Source organism: Hippoglossus hippoglossus, chromosome 2 (genome assembly GCF_009819705.1).
Source record: "Hippoglossus hippoglossus isolate fHipHip1 chromosome 2, fHipHip1.pri, whole genome shotgun sequence".
Taxonomy (NCBI): Eukaryota; Metazoa; Chordata; class Actinopteri; order Pleuronectiformes; family Pleuronectidae; genus Hippoglossus; species Hippoglossus hippoglossus.
In genome coordinates this window covers 2,116,436-2,130,191 of record NC_047152.1, presented here as the reverse complement: position 1 = coordinate 2,130,191, position 13,756 = coordinate 2,116,436, and the positions used below count along the sequence as shown (strand labels likewise).

At 42.6% G+C, this 13,756-nt stretch overlaps 1 protein-coding gene across 1 annotated transcript in view; it reads right to left on the bottom strand.

Annotated features, from left to right (window-relative positions):
• nlgn4xa (neuroligin 4 X-linked a) overlaps positions 1-13,315 on the bottom strand; it is an 80,763-nt gene extending 67,448 nt beyond the window's left edge. Inside the window, exon 1 of the mRNA XM_034612446.1 lies at positions 12,808-13,315. The gene's annotated coding sequence lies outside the window, so the exon portion shown is untranslated. The remainder of the gene's footprint in view (positions 1-12,807) is intronic.
• Positions 13,316-13,756: the final 441 nt, after the last annotated feature.

Genomic DNA, 13,756 nt, shown 5'->3' with positions numbered 1-13,756 from the left:
AATACATATCTCTTTTTTTTTTTTCACATTTGAAGTGGTTTGTGTGGGGGGAAAAAAAAATCTCACACCTGAGTTGAAAAATGTCGATTAACTGTCCCCCTTACTCACATGAATAAATAAAAAAGTAAATACTGTGTGCCACTTAAATTCGGGCCAAATCAATAATTAAATCTTACAATGACCGGCACTGACTCCTTTCTGATATCAAATATAAATGAAAAAGCTGCATGAATAAATTACTTGAATTCTGCTTAAAGAGCCAAAGTACATGCCAATCTTTGCAGGCAAGACATTTAAACTAAACAGTTTTCAAACAAGGATTAGCGGAACCGAAAAACAGAAAAGGATTCAAGCTGTTCCTGACTAGCAGCGAGGATTTGTCTTGTGTCTGCCTGGGACCACACCAGAGACAAGAAACTGCCTGCTGAAAATTCAGTGTCATGCATCGGTGTGGCAGCGTTCCAGAGCCGGCTGAGTTTGATATCACCCTGGAAAAGCTATTTATTGTGTCTTAGTATGTTGGAGCAAGGGTGTGACAAGGTGGGTGCAAGGACTGAAGTACTTTGTCACTTTGCTACATTGCATAATAATATAACATTATGATATAACAGTGAAGGGGACCTGCTTGGCTTTTCCTTATTTTCTGTCACATATGTATTATTAGTGTAGTCAAATAATGAGGTCAAAGTCTCCCAGTGAGACAAAAGCCCATGAATCAGACTGTTCTAAACACCACAGGCTCCATTATTTGTTTCTACTTTTGTCCCAATTCCTTTACCTGCTCCAGTACAAGCTTGTTTCCCAAAACTTTACTACAGTGGTAATGTATATATTTAATGTTCTCCAGCATATAGGTTTACTATACAATCATTTGGCGACTAAAAAATATATATTTTAACATATACTTGAGTGTTTGTATGTTCTGACAGCACCTTTTCTGCTTCTGTTGCAGTTTTATCTCGTTCCCCACATGTACAGCTATTAACATCCACTGTTATGTCACACAATAAGCAGGTACAGCAGCCTGCAGTAATCTCTGTTGCTGCGGACGTCTGCACTGTCAACTTTCATGTTTTGGGTCGGAGTCAGGTTTGAACATGTACTGGCTAACAAGACTTGGGTCTTTATAGTTCCAGACAACATCACTTCTAAGGTTTCTCAGTGTATTGCGTTTATTTGACCAGATGACAAATCTACTCTCGCAAATCTTGGTGCCATTTTTAATCGGGGGTTTGTATTTCTAGCCACACAACATCTTGATTTGACTACAGAACTCCTCGTCTCCCCTCAGCAAGTCATCTCCAGTAAGGCCGCTGACCGAATCCAGAGAGAGTGACCCACATCACATCCGTTCTCCATTCTTTACAATAGCCTCTATTTCATTTCAGGATTAATTTGCAGCTTTATCCATCTTTGACCTGCTTCTACCTCACATTACCAGCATGTCACTGAGCCAAGTCGAATACGCCATGCGATGTGAGCCCACGTGTGACGTGTTTTCTGAGTCACATGACTTTTCCGCTGTGTCTGAGTACTGATCAGTTGCTGAATTTCGGACATGTTAGACATTTTGATCGGCTGTCTTTAGGCTCAGAGTCACAAGTCGATTCCCCCCCCCCCAAAATCGGCACATTTTCCTTCACTGCATCTGCGAGAAATGGCAAAATATAATAAAAGGACGTGCAGTTTATGGCTAGAAGCAATTGTGTCTGCTTTCACCTACTGTGTATTTATCCAGCTCTGAAAGCAGACCCAATTATTAACTCAGCACTATTTCCTCCTGTGGAGGGAAAAAGCAATGAAAATAATGAATTATTAAGATTTGATATTGTATTGCATGTATTGTAATATATTGTAGATACACACACACACACACACACACACACACACACACAAACAAACAAACAAACAAACACACATATATATATATATGTATATAAAAGATTTGCCATCCTATACTCAAGCTTATTTCAGAACCAGCAGAGATGTTTCCATGGTAACGATCAATGACACCTGATGACAACTGGCAAAAACTGAGGCAAAAATGTCTCATAATTTCTGCTTCGCTAACAATGTTGCGGAGCTGCCAGTGAGAAGAAAGGGCATTTCTCAAGAAGAAAACAAATATTTGAACTAAAAATATATTTGAGAAGAAAATATTTTTTTTAAATCCCTGATACTGCTGCACTCACGTTTGTATTTCCTACAGAAAATATCCCTGAAACTTTTTTCTGCCGAACTGCAAGTGGTAGAGCAGCCAGCTGCATGCCTCCAGCGTGAAGGGAGAATACCCAGAATACACTGCAAGCTGGAACGGTTAAGAATAAATCGAAGATACATTTTCGCGAGGAGATTTTTTGCATTTTGACCAAAAAAAAAGAGCAAAGTGTGATTATGGGCCAGAACACATGGGTGACATCATGATGCCATGTGGTCGGTCACCTCAGGGATCAGCTACAGATGGCTCAGCTTTCACTGTGACCCAACAGAGTTTCAGTGTTGGCAATGCCAGCATATTAAAATCTATACTTATGACGATAGTTGCTGGACATATACAAGTGTAGGGGGCATAATCAAGCTTCTCAGTCTAAATCAGTCTTTAACTGGCCCATACCTGTCTGTCATGGCACTGAGAGCAGACTGTCACACTTTCTTAAGCATACGTGCAAATCTTAGTTTGATTAATTTCTCCTTTTCTGGAGATACAGAGGAAAAGACAAGGTTCCATGTCCTCATCGGAGAAGTGCTCCACACCTCACAGATGGTTTGCAACAGTAGTGATAGAAGTACAATATCTCACTACTATAAGCTGCAAAGTGATTTAATGGGATAGGGCTAACACTAGCTGTGTCCCAATTTAGGTCCCCTTGGGCCGTGTGGACGGCAAAGGCCGAACCGAAACGAATTCCCTTGATCTGCGTCACCAGCTTGTCAAAAGAGCTGCAGTTGGACACAACGAGAACGCCTATTGTTTTTTTGGCAATGGGGACCGTTGTCTCTTCGGTTGACTTAAAGCATTCCACTCAAGCATCGAAAACATTTTGTCACCAAAGCTGGTAGGATTTGTTTGGGAAGATAGAACTCATTCAGACTAATATCTTTACTGTGATGCAATCAGTCTTCAAATGCGTCCTCCGAAGGCTGCAGCCCCGGAATCGCGAAACAGCTTATATGTCACACGGCTCTATTGAAATCACCTTGTATCTAAAATTGTGTGTTTATTTGAGCTTGCTGGGGATTTAGCTACAGTTACGCAAAAGGCTTATTGTGAAATTTGCACCGATCAGCCACAACATTAAAGCCATCTCTTTAATTAGCTATGCCCTTTCAGAGCTGTCAGGGGAGGCTGGAACCAACCCGAGCTGACAGTCAAACATCCACAGTCACATTCACACCTACGGGCAATTTAGTCATCAATCAACCTAACCGGCATTGGGACTGTGGAAGGAAGTGGGAGAAATAGCCCACGCAGACGCGAGGAGAACATGCAGCTGACAGTGCAGGTTCTCCACACCTGTTTAAAATGTGGTCGTGTTAATGTGCACAAATCCCACGTGTTATAAAGGAGAGTCATTTTCTGCATTTTACCCTCCATTATCTAACGCAATCCGTGACTAAAAGGTATGTGACATCAGGATAAACTTCATCATGCTAAATATACTAATGTTGATGTAGGGGGATTCATAAAAATACTTGGTAAATGCAGACTGGTATCGTATCTTCAGATCTCCAGGTCATTCCTTTCCAACGTAATTTGACAAAGAAAATTATGTTTGAAAACAAAAAATCTACTGAGGAAGTAAGCAGACAGAATCTGTGACATGATCATGTGCTGGCAGTGTCTCTATAGACTATGTGACAGAGCCCAGGGGACGTTCCACAGTAAATACTGTCACGTGTTAATGTGACATAAAGACTGCAGGCTTGTTTGAACTCAAGCAAACAGGGTCCACCAGGTCTCGGTCTGATACACTGTTAATGGAGCGGCTCCACAAAGTGTCAGTACCTCTGAGACAGAGTTGTTCGTGTATTGATTAAACTGACTGTGACGTTACAGTCAATATCACTGCTGATTTTTTTTTTTTTTCCAGGAACACACAGACACTGTTGACATTTAAAAGTCATTTAGATCAGTCCTTAGGTTAGTGAGAGAGTTGAGAGTGCTCGACTGGACAATGATTTGGTCACAAGTCCCCAAAATGAACCCCCTCTCTGAAAGAGATTTTTTTTTCCATTTTGCACAAACAATAGATCTTATTTGTGTTAATGGTACAAAGACAAATCCCAAATTCTGCTATGATATTTTACTGTATGTTGGAAAAATAAAGAACCAACCTGTGGTTTGCATTTTAGCATAACAGCATTATGAGAGTGAAGAGGAAGCAGCTTACTTCTCTGAATCATCTACATAAGAGTGGAAACTGATAAAATCATGGTTCATAGGGTAACTTAGTTTGTGGTTACTTGGTGAGCACAAATTGATGTAGTAAGATGCACCATGTAATCACATGCAGTACTGTATATAATAAAATAACAAAGGCCTTTGCCTAAAAAACATTATTTTACATTTTAAAAAGTACTTAAACACATCTGAAATTAATTGAATTACTTCATTCAATTCAAGTTTATTTATATAGCGACAAATTATAATATACATTATCTTGAGGCACTCAAACTATGACAAACTAACTGGACATGGAGCCCTTAGGTCTGAAGGGTCTGGGGCACTTGTCCATTTTGATCCAGCCTCCTACTACGAGTAACATTTTGGGGATGTGTTTTCCCGAAGCAAAACTAACAAACTACTAATAAAGCCGGCTACTTTATTATATCCTCAAATAGTAGCAAGAGCCTTTGTTAACCCAACTACAGCGCAGACCTTTAATGAGGCCCTGTAGTTTGAATTCCCTCTGTCTTATAAGTGTTAAAGGCCATATCTTGATATGAAGCCTGGCCAAGGGGGGCTCAGTGCATACTTTCTCTATCACACATCAGTCATACACGGCCTGCAGAGCCGTCAGGGTCAATTTTGGGTTGAGTATTTTTTTCCAAGGACACTTCGGCGCGCAGAATGGGGGAGACGGGGATTGAAACGCCAACCTTCTGGTCGTTGGACGACTTGCTCTAAATCCTGAGCCACAGCCGCCCTGTAGACGTGTAGATAAAACAATATTTTCCGTCCCTTTTTCTCCTTTTTCCTGTCAACATATTTTACACAACTACAGTGCTCTGGTTGAAACTAAAACGAATGACAGTGGACAGGAGGAAGGACTGATACTGACTCATGTCTATGTAACATTTCTGATTAGTTTTCAATGACATATTATTAGGTTAATGCCGACTTTGCTGTCATGAACATTACTGTTGATACTCTAGAAACAGTATTTAGTTGCAATAGCCAATCAAATACTTTAAAAACATTTTTAAAAACAATGATGAATGGAACTCTGCATTCATGCTCCGGTATATAGCTACTTGGGCAGGCAATATCATTAGAATGTATGTTACTATATAAGATCAGCGTATATGGTGGAATAGTGGCATTAGAGGAGGCTTTTTTAACCCTTTTTTTGGAAACTGGACATTGTTTCAGGGTTGTGCCTTTGGGTCCTCAGTTCACGTACTCAGTCTTACACCTATAGTGGATCGATCCAACTAATAAGTATTAATTAATCAATGTGCCACAAGATAACACAATATCGGAAAGTCTAAAAACCTTAACAGACTGGTTCTGGGTGTTTTCTTGACATCACTAGACAGTCAGAAAAACTGCAACAACACTTCAAACAACAACAGTAAAATCTGAAAAAACCCAGGTACTAAAATAACATTGCTTAGGCTTCCTTTGTCTTTTTCAGTTTTGTGAAACTACAGTAAATTGAAAATACCACTGTCTCCATTTGGGATTGTTAAAGGTGAACACACAAGCCCAAGAACAGAAAATAATAAATCTTAATATTTACCCCAAAGCCTCTTCTTTCTTCACTGATTACATTCAACACATTTGCATATTAATAAGGACACTGCAAAGCTCAAAATGCTTTCCGCTCATATTAATAGCAAAAGAATGAAATGCGTCTGTTGACTCATTAAGCAGCTTAATGTACAGTATGTTATAGATATATGACTATAGCATAGTATTCATAGAAGACAGCTGGCTAATTGAAAATGTAATTACATATACTTTAGATCTAGAGCAATTGTCTTTAAATACAACGATAGGCTCTTCATCGTTGGCTGTTTGTCTACAAGTGGGTTTATATGGAGATAAAATGCACTGTGATATGAAGAATGCAGCCACCTGGCAGCACAGAAACAGTCAAACAGTAAAAGAGGTGAATGCAGTAATGCTTTGTGTAGCTAAAATTGTCGCATATTGTTCACTGAGGTTATGTGCTTGTAAATGTTTCCGTGATAAACTGACACGGTGTACAGTATTTATTCTAATGCAGCGTTTTTTATGATAAACTGTCCTTCAGACGGCTCGGGCTGAATATGGAGCGTGCTCCGTGGCTCTCCTTGGCAGACGCACACAGGAGATTGCGAACATTGTTCCCACCCTTAATGATTGTAGGAGATAAGCGTCATGAATACCAATGAAGGCGCTCACTGTCATTTGCATTTCAATCATTATGAAATGATCCTGTCAGAGGCACCCTGTCCTCTCAACGGGAAAATGTCACAAACACTTTGAACCATTGCGGTTCATAATTAGCTACGTATAAATAATATATTTATTATAGCATTTACAGTTGTGTTTGTGCATAGGTTTTTGCATTTTTACAAATGTATGTATTCATTTAATGACATAAAACATTGTGAAGAATCATTCGGACCGTGATGGAGGTGAGATTTCTTGAACCTATCTTTTCATATTGGCGGAACATAAAGTGTGCTCACACTAACTGGGCACAGCCTGGGTCACATGCATAAAGCATGAGAGTCTGAAAAACAACGGAATGCAAAAGAAAGAGAGTTCTCTGCTTCTGAGCTCAAAGTACTTGAGGGGCTGTCACCATCTGAGCACCCTCCCTTTGAGTATGATCATTCGGTACAAGAAGAAACTTTTGCCTTCGGATAAGGTCAGATGACACTTTGTGTGAACCAGTTCACCTCAAGCATAACCCAGCCTTTACATTCACATATCAACCCGTTATCTGTACCTGCATATCCTTCACAAAGCTGCCACAGGGTCTGTAGCCAATTCCAAGTCACACAGTGTAGAAGACACGATTAGACAGTGCAGGCAATTTGGAGTCTCCATCAAACTGCATATTTTTGGACTGTGGAAGAAACATTCAGCGAAAAACAACCGAACACCGGCGGATCAGGAGAACTCCACACACACAGGAGTCCCAGGTGGCCAGTTCTGGATTCCACCGTTTTAATTGCTAAGCCACCTTGCAAGTGGTGCAACGCCTCTCCTTTGTGAAATGTCCTTTACTGGCCAATGATGTGTCCCACAAATAAAAACCAAGCCCGCATGCTTACACTTTCATCCCTTCTCCTTCTTGTTCTCGGCAATGACAAATCAGTTTCGGCAGCCATTTCTATGTTTTGAATGTCGCTAACATTTCAATGAGACTGAGATGCCCTTTCGTTTCCTCATTAACACATTCGCGCGGCTCGTTTTCTGCTCAGGAGGTTATTTTTGTCCTAGCAATCAAAAGAGACGGATGTATTTGACCCACACATCATTACAGCAAATGTAGTGGCAATTAACATACAATCAAAGGAATATATTGATGTTGGAGTGTTTAGTCCACTAAGTGGACTTCAAAATGGACACCAACACATCAACGCAAGTATCTATGATTTTTTTTTTTTAGTCAGCACATATATGGTACCAATAACAATGTCTGTGGTGGAGCTGAAGGATGAAGCTTTCAGGGAAATCTTCAAATCTCAAGCAGAAGTATTTCCTGAGGCTTGGTGCATCAGAGGGAAAGGTGATGAACAACACACATGTTAGCAACCGAATGCCATCATACACCTAAACAATCCTCCAGACAAGTCATATTTAAACCCAAATAGACTCATATAGACTATAGGTCCAAAGCATGTTATTTTTCATCGCATAGATTCTAGTGTGTACAAAATACTTAACATTACCACACGTTTTCTTTTACGCACCAGTTACATATTCCACATGTTCACTCCTCCACCCTGTCCATCTCATCTTCTGACAGCCGTGAACAATGAACCAATGTTTAAAGTAAATGAAGTTTTCCGTGGAAAAAGCAGCGAAGTAAGGCCTAATGCACATAAAAACCTAATAATCCATCAATCCATCCATCCATTAGCGATACCACGTATCCTATAGGTTTTGTGTGTGTGTAATGTCGTGTAATTTACTGACACACAGGTTGTTTTGCATGTGCATGTATACATATCTGTATACAGCATCCTGACTGTCCTTCGTAGTCTGTATTTGTCTTGTTTACTGTCAAATCCAAACCAGGCAGTGATGGATGTTCAGAGAACAGAGTCAATGATTGCAGTGTAGTACTGGATCAGCATCTCCTGAGGCAGGTTGAACTTCCTGAGCCCGGCATGCGGGCAGCGTTTCTCTTGAAGTTCACTGTCATCTCCACAATTGTTGAGTGTGCTGAGCCCCAGGAGGGCCCGAAAAGCCCTCCATAAAAAGTACATTGATTATTTGTTTACCACGCCGGTGTCACGGTGATACAGCAGTTAGAAGTGTTGCCTCAAAGCAAGACGGTTACCAGCTCCTGGTACTCTGGCTTCCTCCTTTCAAGTCTAAAGACATGCAGATTAGGGTTTGGTTAATCCGAGACTCTAAATTGAACGTGGGTGTGAATGTGAATGGTTGTTTGTCTCTCTATGTTGGCCCTGTGGTGCGCTGGCGTCCTGTCTAGGGTGTACCCTGCCTTTTGGCCAGTGTCAGTTGGGATTGGCTCCAACTACCCCCAGGACCCTCAAAAGACAAGCCGTATAGATAACGGATGAATGGATGTTAACCACTTAACTCACAGTTGCATCTTTATCATTTTAAAGAATATCAAATATAGCCCCAGAGAAATGTGCCGTGAACACTGGAAAAGACATGGCTCCCATTATCATCATCAACAGATAGTAGGCTCAAGATCGTAGGTTAACGAAAACATGAAAAACCAAACCACGGTACTAAAATTAACAATCAAAAGGCTAGATTACGTTGCAAGAAAAAATCTGGTAGAATACTTGTGCATGATGTGCATGACGGGGAGCACAGCTGAGTTCGGACTCGAGCAGTTCCGGCTTTGACAAGTTGGTTCACCTAATCACAATCTTGACCACAGATTTGACTTTCTTCTTGTGAATTGGGCGAAGACGTACCAGACATTGATCAGAGAGCCACAACAAAGCTGTGCAAGGAACCAAGTGATTATGATTATGATTATGTTGTCTGTATTCTGGCTCTGTTAATTATCAAAAGGCGGTCTGGATGTTTGTTTCCCCTGCTGGTTATCTGGTCAGGTGTTGTCTGCTCACAGGCCTGAGGTGGAATATAAAGCATCGTAGACAGTGCCATAAACTCCCTCAAGTACCGTTTGATGAAGTTCAGTTTGCTTTAAGCAGTGAAGGCAGTGACAGACTGAATCAAGATGACCTGAGATGACCGGAGAGAGGCTGTTTAGTTCTTCAAACCAGCACCAAAACAGCTCACAGTGAGTCTACGCGTTTGCTGCAACCGGCTTTCATACTGACTTACTCGCATTAACACTCCAGCTCGTATGCCAAAGACTGCCAAACACTACTGTACATTACTGGGGCTAGCTGGATTACTCCATGTACCACAGTAGCCTGTTAGCTTGTAAACTAATGGGTAACTAATGGGTATTACTGCTAATTCCTGCTGCAGTTCAGTTAACTTACACATCCTTTAGAGTCTCTTAGTGTCAATAACTCTTTTACATTTGGATTTAAGTTAGGTTCCTTTATACTCCTGCAATTTCCCTAAGAAGTAATTTCAGTCTGTTTAGCTATTTCACCCCCCCCCCCGAAATTCACCTCTCATATATTCTGCCCACGCTCCTTGAGAGTCAGTGCTTTTCACTGACAGACACATGAGGCACCTGTTGCTCAGGTGGTAAAAGGCATCATCCATCATTGGAAGGTCGATGGTTCGATCGCCGGCTCCTCCAGTCCACATGTTAAAGTGTTGTTGAGCATGACACTGGACCCCTAATTGCCCCTGATGGCTATGTGACTGTGGTGAATGAATAATAGAGAACCGATATACATATATATATATATATGTATAAATTTCCCTCACACCCCTCACATGGGACATGGGGTTGTATGTCATTCTCAGCTTCTACTGTTCCTAGGACTGCTCATTTTGGGACAGAGGCTTCAGATGTTGTACCTGGGATCTGCTGGAGCCACAGCCCCCTAATGCTATATATATATATATACAGTATATGCGCTGTATAAATGCAGTCCATTTTCTATTTACAAGCAAGTCAAACACAGCCTCAAACTAGCTCAAGCTACTAAACCCATGCATATGCGGTACATTTAGTAAAGAATGATATTAACACATTTGTTTAAAGAGCAAAAGCACATCTGAGACTGCTGAACACTCACTCCTCTGTGATCCAAATACAGCGTGATTAAAGATTAAACATATAGGGAACAGATCTGTGTGATTCTTTTTACTGCAAGTCTTTGTCGGTTACTGCAGCAAACAGGCCTCCTGGAATTGTGTGTGTGTGTGAGAGAGAGAGAGAGAGAGAGAGAGAGAGACTGGCATACAACAGGACATCTCACATCTGTATCAGTCATGAGTTTATGTGTGTATGATTGGGACGGATCAGAAAACAGCTGCCTGCTTGACACCCACATGTCGTCACTGTCAGATGAACGTGTTGCTCTGCTGTATCGTACGACGGGAGGCCTGCATTGGAAATTGCGCACAGTAATGGACCAAACTACTTGCAATGTATTAAAACTGCAATAGCTTCTTCAGATTGAATCCCAGTTTGGAATTTCGACACCATTTGTTTATTGGTAAAAGGCAACAAGGAAGACTGGGGTCAGCAGTAATATCCATGGAATGAAAAAAGAAAAAGAAAAAAAACAATTTTCTGCATTTGTCCCACGACATTGTTTTCAGCAATCTGTAATAATATTGGGAACATGCAGGGAGAGTGGATTATGCGATGTCGTGTGCATGTTGCAAATGTTTGACTTTAATTTTGAACGACACGACTTTCATCCCGGATGAAGTGTGCAGCTTGTCGAAAGAGAACAGGAATCTTGCCGAGCAATCACGAGCCAGAAGGGGAACTGTGATTTTAAGAGGACGACTGTTTGATTGGACGGGGGACTGCACTGCACAAAACAAATGTCGTAGACGCTGGACACGTCCTGTTCTCTCAGTCACCGTGTAACACAAACTAATTCAAAATGACTATCATGTCCAAATGGTGTCTCATACAGTCACCCTGGTGTGAATTTACACCTGCCTGGCCAGTATTCCTCTCTCCTAAAGATGGACGCATTTGCTCTACACCAGAATGAGTCAAAGCTTACATGCAGTGGGGGAAGATATTAAGAGCATTCTAGGAATCCATTTCCTTGGAGATTAATTTCATTATCAGTTATTACGCCTCGTACAATATCAATGAAGACCCGAGCTGGATTAAAAAGCTTAAGAGGTCACACCAACACCTATTCCAGGCACCCACGCACCAACACTGAGAGAGCTTGTTTTTTCCTTGAGAACGATTGTACGGTCTGTGTCTCTGTGGCCCCTTGGGACCAAGTTTAAAACCTAAAAGGCCACTCCGGACATTGTGATTGTTGTCCAGGAGCCGCTGTCAGAATGACAACACACACACACACACACACAAGGTCACCTCAAGTTAAACCGGCAGCCTGCGCCGGAGCAGACTCGCACAGCTGCCACCCGGTGTGAACACAAGCTTCAAATCACAGCAGCGGCGTATAGCTGCAAAAATCCATGCAAGGCACAAACCACACTCGACACACCACCCGCACCTCCCGCCCCCCCTTTCCCTTTCCCCTCAAAATCCACATCCAGATATCCACACCACCATCTTGTGGCTGCCTGGATTGGGATGCGCGCGGGGAGCTGCAGGAAGATGCCTCATCTCCGCCGCAACTCAGACACACAAGAGTTGTGGGGTGTGGGGTGTGGGGGGGGGGGGACGCAGGTGTGAAATGGCTTTTAAACGCTTCGCTATCTTGAGGGGGAAAAAGGCGCCTCGTGCTGTCGGATCACAGGCGCCTCTCGTTGTCGCCCTGTTGCTTTTAAAGTGAACGGAGCTGTTGCTTCGGCGCCGAGTGGGGGGATTGTTACAGAAACACAGATTTACATACATGATGACACGCATGATGTGAGATGTGGCCGCCCGTTATCAGCCTCCCTCACTGCGGTCCCTTTTTGTTTTTATCATCCCTTCCTTCATCCGTATTTAGACACATCCAAGTGCGCAAGGATGATCCAAAGCTGCAGCAGGTTATTTTTTGGGGGGGGGGGGGGGGGGGACATGATAACTCCATAGAGATTCAGATTTTTCCAGAAGAAGTTCTGATTGCTAAAAGAATTACTATTAAGCCGAGCTGAACAATGAACGTCTGTGGATGAATCCCCCCCGTGGATCATGCGCCATTGGGGGATTCATCCAGTGCGTCCGGACAAGCAGTCAGCCGAGGACGCGGAGGAGGAGGAGGGGGTCAGCGCCTGGAGACGCACACAAATTCGGCCGCTTGTTTTTTAGTCTGCTTTTCCCTCGCTGGAGGAAAAGCTGGAGGGCTCGACATCGGCGCACTCACCTCAGCCTGTGTCTCCGCCGTCCGCGTCTTTTTATGTAAGTCCCGACTTCAGGCGAAATGCGCACCACATAGGGCAAAAAAAAAAAACAGAATAAAGTCCACGTCCAGCCTGCTGCTCGGCAAATCCAAAGTAAGACGCGCAGTCCCGATGCACTGGAGGCAGCCCAACTATACGTCCTTTACGCGCGCGTGTGTGTGATAGTGTGTGTGCGTCTATGAGTGTCTGTGTGTGTGTGTGTGTGTGTGTGCTGGGGCAGAATAGAGATGCAGCTTTATCAACACGGAAGATATTTCAATGAGTCATTGCAGAGGCACTGGAAACGGTGCTGCATCTAATTGCTCTCATACAGGGAGTGTATTGCGAGGACGAGATTAGTGATAGAGAAACCAGGTCTCTCTCTCTTTCGCTCTCTTTCTCTCTCTCTCTCTCTCTCTCTCTCTCTCTCTCACTCTCTCTCTAGTTTGCCATTGGACTACACCGACTGAAATTTACTAAGCCTGCAGCCAATGGATTGCCGCATTCTCTCCATCACCCTTAAGCAGCCGCTGTGTTGTGGCAGCTCTGGCATGGAGCTTGGAACATGGCACCGGCTGCTTTTCATAAAACCGGGGTCCGGGTCTCCCACAGGCCACACAGAACCTCCCCGTGATGCTAAGGAAAAAATGATTCCCCTTTTCTTGTCATACTCTTTGTCCGTGGCCCTTGTCCTGTCTGCTCAGGGCAGGATGAACACAATACATGGCCTCAGGGCAAGCTGCGGGAGCTCAATTACACATCACTCGTTTAGTTGGAATTGGTTTTTAATTAGTTCTGATGAAAGCTGTACTTCATTAATAAAAACGTTCATAAATGCCAAATCAACTTTCCCCCCCCCCTCGTTAATTTTTTTGTTATCTTATCAGCAGAGCTTATACACGCAGAGAATTATTAAATTGGCAATTTAGAGAC